Consider the following 10556-nt stretch of genomic DNA (forward strand, 5'->3'; position numbering starts at 1 on the left):
CAGTTTATATTATTTTTAATATATTTTTTCATTCTACCTATCAAGCACATTGTGCTTGTATGATGGAATATGTGACACCTGAACTTTCATTTGATCTAATATTGTTATGAAGCCATCTGTAGGGTTGTGCTTATTGTATTAATTAAATCAATGTATTAATAAAATAAACAAGGTTTTTCTGGTTCAAACTCCAGTTAAGAAAAGATCAAGTCAGTGCATCTGTACATCACCTTTATTATATCCTATATGCAATGCCACCTCACTACTACAGGAAACCATGTCATATAGTTCTTCAGCTGGATATCTTCATTGTGTTTCTCTTTCTACATACAGCTTGTATGCATGTAGCGTTGGCAAGTCTCAATTAGAGAGAAGAGAGTTTTTAGTGAATAGAGACAGAACAATTAGTGCTCTGCTGTGGTTGACCGGCTCTGTCTCAGCCTCCAGCTGATTGGTTGATTGCAGACATAGACTGGACAGAGAGCTTGGCTGTCATTCAGACACCTCACCCACCCAATCCCACTGGGGGTGAAAGACTGTTGTCCCCGCACGGAGGTGACGGTTGCCAGGTGACTCCTGATAACCCCCCTGTCAGGAGAAAAGGCTGCACCAATCATTCTCCTTCCTCCTCACCTCCTGAGTGACAACAACCATCTGTGGAGGGTGTGTGTGCGTGTGCATACATGCACGTGTGTGTTTTCACTAGTAATAACTTGCATGCCAACCTGCACACTTACCCTGTTAATTCCCAACTAAACACTAGTCAAAGGATAACAAAGAGAGGTCATTAGAAAGAAAGAAAGAAAGAAAATCTTTGTGAATAGGAATTGTTAATATTCACAGGGATGTATTATCGATCGGGCCTACCGGGCCCAGGCCAGGGGCCCAAGAGTTCAGGGGGCCCATAACCCAGAGCCTCTTCACAGGGCCACCACGTCTCTTGCCCAGGCCTGGGACCAACTGATCCCTTAGGGCCCCAACCGTTTATTTTTTATTAAATGTTCCATAAGTGTATGGACAATTATAGAGGGTTATTGTGCTTTTGGCTTTAATTGAGTCTACCTGTGCTGTAAATCCTGTGTTAGATACAAGTGAGTTTATTTCTTGTTATTGTGCTGTTGGCTTTGAGTGTTCAGGTGTCTGTGCTGTAAATCCTGTTGAGATGCAGGTGAGTGTATGTCTGGTCTTTTGCATATGTGTGCTGTGAGGGGGGCCCTTCATACATCCAGACCCAGGGGCCCGGGCCCCTCATGTCATAATCCACCTATGAATATTCAGAATTGTCCACAAGGATGTATTGTGTATTGTGTAGGATGTAAGGGTGTATTTCATTTGATGATGGTCAAATAAACAGACTGAATATCAAGTTTTAATATTGATTTACCATTATGTTTTAAACACACATTCAAGCACAGGAAGAGGAACAACCAACATAATTCATTCAAGGATAACCTTTACTGTACATTTTAAACGCTGCATGTAAGATTCATGTTTTTATTAGCTCAGCACACACTTCAGACACTCACACATTTCAGGTACTGTAGCTTAAGCCTCCACATAACAGTCAAGTTCAGCCGTATCCAGCAGACACACACCTGCTCTCTGTGTGGACATCTTCACCGCATAGTGGATCAGGCCTGAGGGCGACCCCCTGCTGTTATCAGTTATATATACTCTTCTATATAAACTACCTCTAGCGGTTGGAGGTAGTTTATAGGCTGGAGTCAAGCCTATGTACTGTACAGTACATGTTACTCTGCCTCAGAATAGCCTAGTTCATATTAATGTGACACTACTGACACTTATTAATATCAGATCACACTCCAAGAAGACTTGACAATGATTTTATTGCTTCTACAAATTCTAACCCCCTGTGTGGCCCATGCTGGAATTGCAAAAAGAAGAGCAAATGCTCAGATATTGGTGGTTAAGACTGAATAATGACATCACAACTGTTCATTTAAAATGAGTTATTTCTCTAAATCTGGCTTCAAATGTCCCACATTTTTCGATGGCGCACGCGCCAGCCCTGCAGTGTGAAGGATATAATGGGATGTGTGGGAGCAGTGGAGGGAAAGAAACTATACTGGTCCGTTTTTGAGAGAAACTGGACTAATAATTAACAAGACTGTAATGGAGTAGGGAAACATTGGATGGATTAGTCCAGAAGGAGGCGGTAATGCAACATCTTGGATGCCAACCGCCGTAAAACCAAACAAGAAGAAGAAGAAGAACACGATATTTTTTCCCCATGATAGCGAAGGCATGACCCGCCCCTCTCTGCCTCTGATTGGCCCAGCGTCAAACGTTCATCCAATCACATCCGCTTGGCCGAATGCAGTCAGCCAATCAGAGGCAGAGAGGGGCGGATCACGCCTTCGCCATCATTGGAAACAAATATCGCTTCCCGGACAATAGACCAGGAGGAAACTACGTTTCCCATGATTCTCAGCCGTTGCCGGTTGTCGACTTCCTGTTTACATTTTTTTCACTAGCAAGGATGTGCACGCCACTGTCAAAGAGTGGGAACGTTTGGCTTATTTATCCGAAATGGCTAAAAATAGTAACGTTGTGTGGTTGCATAGCGGCGATATTTTACAAAAACGAGGTGAATGTCAATTCACTCGTACTGTACGGGCTTATTTTAGCCGAAATTGCTAAACATAGTACGGTATGTCCGCTTTTGTTTTGAAGGCTAAACGTCCAAACCGGAACTCTTATTATTTGGTCATTGAACGGTGCTTTCGCGGTCTCTCTCTTTCAAGATTCAAGATATTGTCACTCCGTTTTGTACAATTATGCACGTGTGAAATTATTATGCAGGGGGGCTCCATTACAAGACATAGGTAGGTACAAAGTCACAACAATTATTATGATTATTTTCAGTCTCTTTCGCTATGAACGGTCCTGGGCGGAAACAGGCAACAGCAGCTGGAAACAGGGAGGGAGGGTGTCATGGAAGCGCCCACGGTCTCATCAGGAAACTCGTGAATACATTGTTGAGATCACTAAACTAACTATAGTGACCAAGTGAGTATCTCACAAGGTGATGTAATAGAGACGAGCATAGCACAGTAGGATCTGTCTGTGAGTGATGGTTATTCTCCTGTTCCACTCACTGTGACGTGGAACCCTGGATCTGTCTGTGAGTGATGGTTATTCTCCTGTTCCACTCACTGTGACGTGGAACCCTGGATCTGAGCTTCAGATGAAACCGCTCAATCAACTACATCTCTCGTCTCACATACTATTTACGTAACAACAGCATGGCCTGGCATGAGAGAAAGTTATGACGTTACTTATGACTGTTTTGTGTAGTCTTTCTGATTTATAACTTGTAGTGCAAAAGTTTTATGACAAATGGTGACTTTCCTGACATGACATGACTTGCAAAGTTATCTTTTAAATTGACAAACGTGTACCTCGTGGCACAATTCTAAATGATTGTCTCACTATTCACCACATTCATATTTTTTATCTGATCTGATTGTTATTCTATGGCTCAATCTCTGCTCAGCAGCTGTTCTTGTTTACATGTTCATGCTCAATCCCGCTTTGGTGTTTTGTTTCAGCCATGCTGGGCCTGATGTATGTTTACTGGACTCACCTCAACATGTTCCAGACTCTGAAGTACCTGGCCACCATCGGCAGTCTAACTTTCCTCGCCGGGAACCGTATGCTGGCCCAGAAAGCAGTCAAGAGGTACGCCTCCTGATGGCGCATGGCCACACAGGCCAACACATGGTTTCTAGAGAGCCCTTGATACCAGGAAGAAAGGCTGGTGGCCACTTCCAGATGGAGAAGGCCCCTGGTCCCCCTGAGGCCTCGCTGTAGTTCTTAAAGGGCCTATTCTGCACCGCTAGCTCCTCAGTAGGTTCCCCAGAGGCCGACGGCAACGCCAGGCTCTCTGCTAGTGGAGTGTAGCCTTCATCTGTAGAGGGCGCAGGCCTACTGGGACCAGCAGAGAAGTGCTTCCCAGGCAATGTTACCCAGGTTATGATCTGAGTGGGCAATTTCTTCAAGCCATCAACAATATGCAGAGCCCTCAAAAGGCTAGAGTGACAATTGTGTGCCCTGTATCGCTGGCTGAAGATGTCAGCCTGTAATTGCTCACCTTTACCCCAGATTAACCAATGACTCCTGTCATTTTTGCCATAGCCCATTTAACCATATTTTTTAGTAGATTGCAATTAATGATGGTCAGAAATGTCATTTTCATGTCCCAGCTAGTTTCCATTCTTTTTGTAGTTGGTGCCTCTTTTTAACCCCTCTCTCAACACCCTGCTGTAAATGTCTCTTTACTCCTCTTTCAGGATTGCCGCAGAGAAAAGTAGTAGGTTGGCAAAGTATAGGAGCCTACGATAAAGGCCTCATTTGTAACAAATGGTCGGGCTTCAAGGCTGAAGTAAGGGCATCCTCATGGACTGCATCCCAGTGCATCTCCATATGGCCGGCAGCGTGCATGGCTGTGTGGTGCTCACTCATTCTAGTGCCGAGTGTTCACGTGTATTTGACCTTTGACCTCCCCTGGTTTGCCTCTCACTCATCCCACCATGACCATTACCATCACGGCCGTGCCAGCACATTATTAATCCCTCCATTGTAGGCTTAGTGCCCATGGTTTTGGTTGTACCACACTGTTTAATTATGTTTTGTGTTCATGAGCCAAGATGTGCATTGTCCAGTGCTTAGACATTCACCTAGCCTGGTATCCTCCAGACCCATATGAATCGCAGTTGTCACACTCTTCATCTGGGCCTGGACCTACGCCCATCCACTGCGTTTATTCAGGACACATACTGTCTGGGACACCTGATTGGCTGGTCGACGTAGGCAGTGGGACCTTATTACATGTAAATAATTAATCTAACATTACGGATAATAATGCGATAACGCATTGCCGAGTGCTGCTAGCTAGGCTAGCTAGCTGTTAGCATGTTAGTTATGTGGCAGTAAAACGCCACTGAATGACCAGTTTAATATAACTCAACCGGTTCGAGTGACGCTCTTACCATAAAGCCCACCAGCTTTGATATATGTTGGCTATTTGTTGATATTTATAACAATATTGTGGCTCTAAAGTAAAAATGTTATCAATGCGGGCAGACTGTCATGGCGGCTGTTTCCGGTCTTCCAGCTCTGGACCAGAAAAGAGTTTAACAAAGTGAGAACAGACACACAACACTGCTGTCATTGGGCTGCAGTGGAATAATCGTTGGAACAAAGTATTCGCTTCAGGTCTTATCCATTTAAGTTCTTTGGCGCAGAATTGTCGAAGTAGTTCGATGATTGACACAGATACCAATCAGTTTGGGCTGAAAAATACGTGGCGGATAGCAAAGCGTCCAGACCCTAATGAAGGATTCATTTGGGCTGGTTACCAGGCTAACATTCACCATGAGAATCTCTGTGTTCTTGGCAAGTGACGTCTTTGTTGTGGAAGGCTGTACACAGTAATGCATGAGTCAGCCCTTGTCATCAGATGTTAAGTATGTGTGATGGTGATAGAAAATAAAATGTCTTATTCTCTCCTGTTGAAGTAACTCAAAGTATATTCTCTCTCTCTCTTACAGAATTGCAAGCAAATGAGGACAAGAAAATTAAAGAAGACACGGAGGAAGGTCTTACATTTTTTTCTTTTTTGTTTCCAAGGAGTCATTGGGGATCACATCAGACTGTTGAACATGGCATGGTATTTCATGAATCCAATTGACAATTTAAAAATGCAGTTTGTCCTTTTTTGCCACTCAAAAGAAAACGCTCACTGACAGATACTCCTACTGAGGGCTGTAAAGCGAACGATCGTTGCACTTCATTTTCCTGTGATGTTTGTTTTCTGACTGTCCGACATGCTAATGTTTTATCAGTGAGCTAGGATCATTATTTGTGCTTTTTCTTGATGGAATTTGAGTTGATTTGTGTTTTTTGTACATTCCTCTTTCCTGTTGCTCAACACCCGCTCTCATCCTGTAATGACGTTTAGCCATGCGTGTTTGCACTGAGGCTAAACCATCAACAGTAGCACTGACACATTCATCATTACTAACCATGCCCGTGTGTTTGCCTGTTCAGTGCATCACATATGGAGGATGAGAGGTGTTCTCCTCTCTGTTAAGAAGAGTTGATTTCCCCAAGAAAAAAAGTTTAAATAAGTTATCGGCAATTCTTCCAAAGGAGATCTTTTTGTAATGAAATGAGGAAATAAAGAAATTAAGATGATTTGAGTTTCTTCACGTTTTCTTTAGTAAGATGAGGAAACCACTGAGCAAATTTTGAAGAGACAGTCAAGCACTTAAGTATTCCTTTTCAATCAATAGACAGTGGAAAGCGGAAGTTTGGGAGATGCAGGAGTTCTAGTAGAATCTGATCCTAGACCAGCAGGAGTGCATCAGGTCTCGAGGTGCATCTTTACCCTTACACCAAGAGTGGGCCACACCCCCCCCCCCCCCCCCCTACTGTGTTAGAATGAAAATATTTACTTACATAAAACAATTCACTTAAAAGCAGTATCACTAACCTACATTTTGCCGATGTGCACCTCTGCATAGGTCACTGATGAAGCATTGTATTATGTTATAAATATGGACCCAAGGCAGACTGACTTCAAAATGTAATAGATAAATAGTACTACAGACTTATTTTAATCATTCACTTTTTTTCCCCTTTGACGTTGTGGGCTGCAATGAGATGGTCCACAGGCCGGTTCTTGCCCTGCGGCTGTATTTTGCCCATGTCTGCCTTACCACTGGGCTTAAGCATTGTTATTCAATATTTCACTAGTGAGATTATCAAGTGGCTAGCATTTTTGTGAAAAGAAAACCGCACAATCATAAATTCATCTGCTTAATTGACTCCAGGGTCAAGAGCTCAACCGTAGTTTTTCTTCACAGCTTTAATTGGAAAATATAATTTTAGTCCGCAAAGAAGAGATCAGAGGGAGACGGGGAGTATTTAGAAAACAAACTAGTGGTTTTGAAAAGTCGAGTGGTTGTTGGGCGCACCGGCTGTATTCAGCTTCTCTCGTCCGGCATTCTCAACTCAATCTGTAAATAACAAAGATTGGGATGAATGATACTAACATTATGCAGAGTTATGCTTAAAAACTTGTCAGCTTTCTGAATGTCTCTAAGCTCTAGAGTGCATTTATTAGAGGTTTTCTGGCATGTCTGGCATTTCCAAAGTAAATGACAAGGATGGATTCTATACGTCATGATTATTGGAATTTGGAACTATTTTGGAATTTGACTTATGTTACATTTGTGTGTGTTTGCTTAATGGCTTGATTTTTTTAAATTATGCATCATATAGGCAATCGTATGTGGCAATATTAAATGGTTTGATTCTTACTTGTTGTGGTAGGGCTCATTGTAGTCGTTGATGAGTTTTGTTCAACAGTGATTTGCACCGGCATATCTACGGCTCCTTTACGACACAAATACCAACCACTGCTCTCTATCTTCAGTTCACTCATAGTCACATTGAAGACAGAGGCACTCGCATTGATTGTCACATTAGTTCCATTTAAATATCCAGACTGCCCCACACAGACACCGTCCAGTCCACACCACGCCATTTCTCCAGAGGAATCAGTATGGCGGCAACTGGCAGTCACGCTCCCTCCTTCAAATCCTAGTATCTCCTGTTCGTCCACATAGAGAATGGGCTTATCTTACAAACAAAGGCATAGAGGAAGAACATGAGTATAAAGTATAAATAAAAGCAAAACTGAAAAACATCTTACATTTCTACAGACCGGTGCAAAAGGGAAAGTCCATTACGCTCCTACAAATGCACCCACTGTACATGCAAGGCAGACAAGGTGATCTTACCTGCTGAGACATCCAGGTTGAATTTGTTTCTAACATGTGGCAATATAATCCTCTCCACAGCACACCAGAAATAACCAGTGTTCTGTGGCACCAGGTCATTAATGGTCACAGTGAAGATTCTTTGGTCGGTGTTATCAGATATAGAAAATCTTCCTGAAGGACTTGGTAGGTTAGTTTTGACCACAGGACTGCAGCCGTTGAAGAAAAACCCTTGACACAAGTACTTCACATTGTTTATGTACTGTGCATTATAGAGACAAGGAATGGAGATGGAGCCTCCTGCCTTCACTGACACTCTCCTCACTGTAATGCTGTGAATTCCTGCAGCAACAACAACAACAAGAGGTAGATTAGTTTACAATAAGGTGCCTTCATATGGCTGCCTCACATAGCTCTCTGTCACAACTATACCATAACCATAAACATGTCAACTGTAACGTCATTGAAACATAATGATGAGGAAAGAACAGTTTATCTTATAATATTAGAGGTTGGCTGTCACTTTAAAGTGATAATCTCCAAGATGTCAGTGTTGTTCTCTTGGGTGACACCTATGGTGATTAGTGGTAATTGCAGGTGAGATCCAAACTGTTGCATTACCGGTATATAATGTGTTCAGCCATAGTAGCCATAGCCCGTAATGCTAGCAGAGACCTGAAAAATGCAGCTTGTTATCCTACTTCACACAAGAGTTGTCTGGAACCTACAGTAACCTACAGAGTGAGTCTATTGTGTTAGCTCCGCCCACCCTGTGAACCTACAGTAACCTACAGAGTGAGTATATTGTGTTAGCTCCGCCCACCCTGTGAACCTACCGTAACCTACAGAGTGAGTCTATTGTGTTAGCTCCGCCCACCCTGTGAACCTACAGTAACCTACAGAGTGAGTCTATTGTGTTAGCTCTGCCCACCCTGTGAACCTACAGAGTGAGTATATTGTGTTAGCTCCGCCCACCCTGTGAACCTACAGTAACCTACAGAGTGAGTCTATTGTGTTAGCTCCGCCCACCCTGTGAACCTACCGTAACCTACAGAGTGAGTCTATTGTGTTAGCTCCGCCCACCCTGTGAACCTACAGAGTGAGTCTATTGTGTTAGCTCCGCCCACCCTGTGAACCTACAGTAACCTACAGAGTGAGTCTATTGTGTTAGCTCCGCCCACCCTGTGAACCTACAGTAACCTACAGAGTGAGTCTATTGTGTTAGCTCCGCCCACCCTGTGAACCTACAGTAACCAGCAGAGTGAGTCTATTGTGTTAGCTCCGCCCACCCTGTGAACCTACAGTAACCCGCAGAGTGAGTCTATTGTGTTAGCTCCGCCCACCCTGTGAACCTACAGTAACCCGCAGAGTGAGTCTATTGTGTTAGCTCCGCCCACCCTGTGAACCTACAGTAACCTACAGAGTGAGTCTATTGTGTTAGCTCCGCCCACCCTGTGAACCTACAGTAACCTACAGAGTGAGTCTATTAGTCTATGAGTCTATTTAGTGAGACTAAACACGGCAATGTGCGACTGGATCCTGGATTTCCTGACAGACCGCCGCCAGGTGGTGAGGGTGGGCAACCTCACCTCCTCCCCACTGACCATTAGCATAGGAGCGCCCCAGGGGTGCGTCTCCAGCCCCTTCTGGTATGACCTCTACACCCACGACTGCGTGGCGACTCAAACTTCAAACACAATTGTGAAGTTTGCAGACGACACAGCGGTCGTGGGGCTGATCTCGGGGGGCGACGAGACGGCCTACAGAGAGGAGGTGGGGGTACTGGAACAATGGTGCCAGGACAACCACCTCTCTCTGAACGTCTCCAAGACCAAGGAGATCATTGTAGACTACAGGAGAGGGGGGGGCGCACACCCCCCAATCACCATCAACGGCACAGTGGTGGAAAGGGTGGACAGCTTCAAGTACCTGGGAGTCAACATCCACCAGGACCTGACCTGGGCCGGCCACACCGCCACTGTTGTCAAAAAGGCCCAACAGCGACTACACGGACTCAGGCGCCTGAAGAAATTCGGGCTGAGGAAAGAAATCCTCGGGGACTTCTACAGAGGCACCATTGAAAGTCTGCTGACAGGCGGCTTCACCGCCTGGTACGGGAACTGTACCACCATGGACCGCAGAGCGCTACGGAGGGTGAGGCGCGCGGCCCAGCACGTAACAGGAGGTGAACTGCCAGAACTGCACGAACTGTACAACCAGCGGTGCCTCAGGAGGTCCCTGAAGATCATCAAAGACACAAACCATCCCCACAACAGCCTGTTCTCCCTGTTACCCTCAGGGAGGAGATACAGGGTTCCAAAAACACGCACAAATCGCTTGAGGAACAGTTTCTTCCCGCAGGCCACGAGACTGCCAACCTGCACACTTACCCTGTTAATTCCCAACTAAACACTAGTCAAAGGATAACAAAGAGAGGTCATTAGAAAGAAAGAAAGAAAGAAAATCTTTGTGAATAGGAATTGTTAATATTCACAGGGATGTATTATCGATCGGGCCTACCGGGCCCAGGCCAGGGGCCCAAGAGTTCAGGGGGCCCATAACCCAGAGCCTCTTCACAGGGCCACCACGTCTCTTGCCCAGGCCTGGGACCAACTGATCCCTTAGGGCCCCAACCGTTTATTTTTTATTAAATGTTCCATAAGTGTATGGACAATTATAGAGGGTTATTGTGCTTTTGGCTTTAATTGAGTCTACCTGTGCTGTAAATCCTGTGTTAGATACAAGTGA

The 10556-nt window shown here is 44.6% G+C and overlaps 1 long non-coding RNA gene across 1 annotated transcript; it reads left to right on the forward strand.

The window, feature by feature from the left end:
- Window positions 1-2935: 2935 nt before the first annotated feature.
- LOC310795962 lies at window positions 2936-6188 on the forward strand. Its single transcript, XR_014553659.1, has 3 exons — window positions 2936-3030; window positions 3573-3702; window positions 5574-6188. It is a non-coding gene; the product is annotated as an uncharacterized lncRNA (long non-coding RNA).
- The last annotated feature ends 4368 nt before the right edge of the window (window positions 6189-10556 follow it).

Source organism: Poromitra crassiceps (assembly GCF_964638095.1).
Source record: "Poromitra crassiceps genome assembly, chromosome: 22".
Lineage (NCBI taxonomy): Eukaryota > Metazoa > Chordata > Actinopteri > Beryciformes > Melamphaidae > Poromitra > Poromitra crassiceps.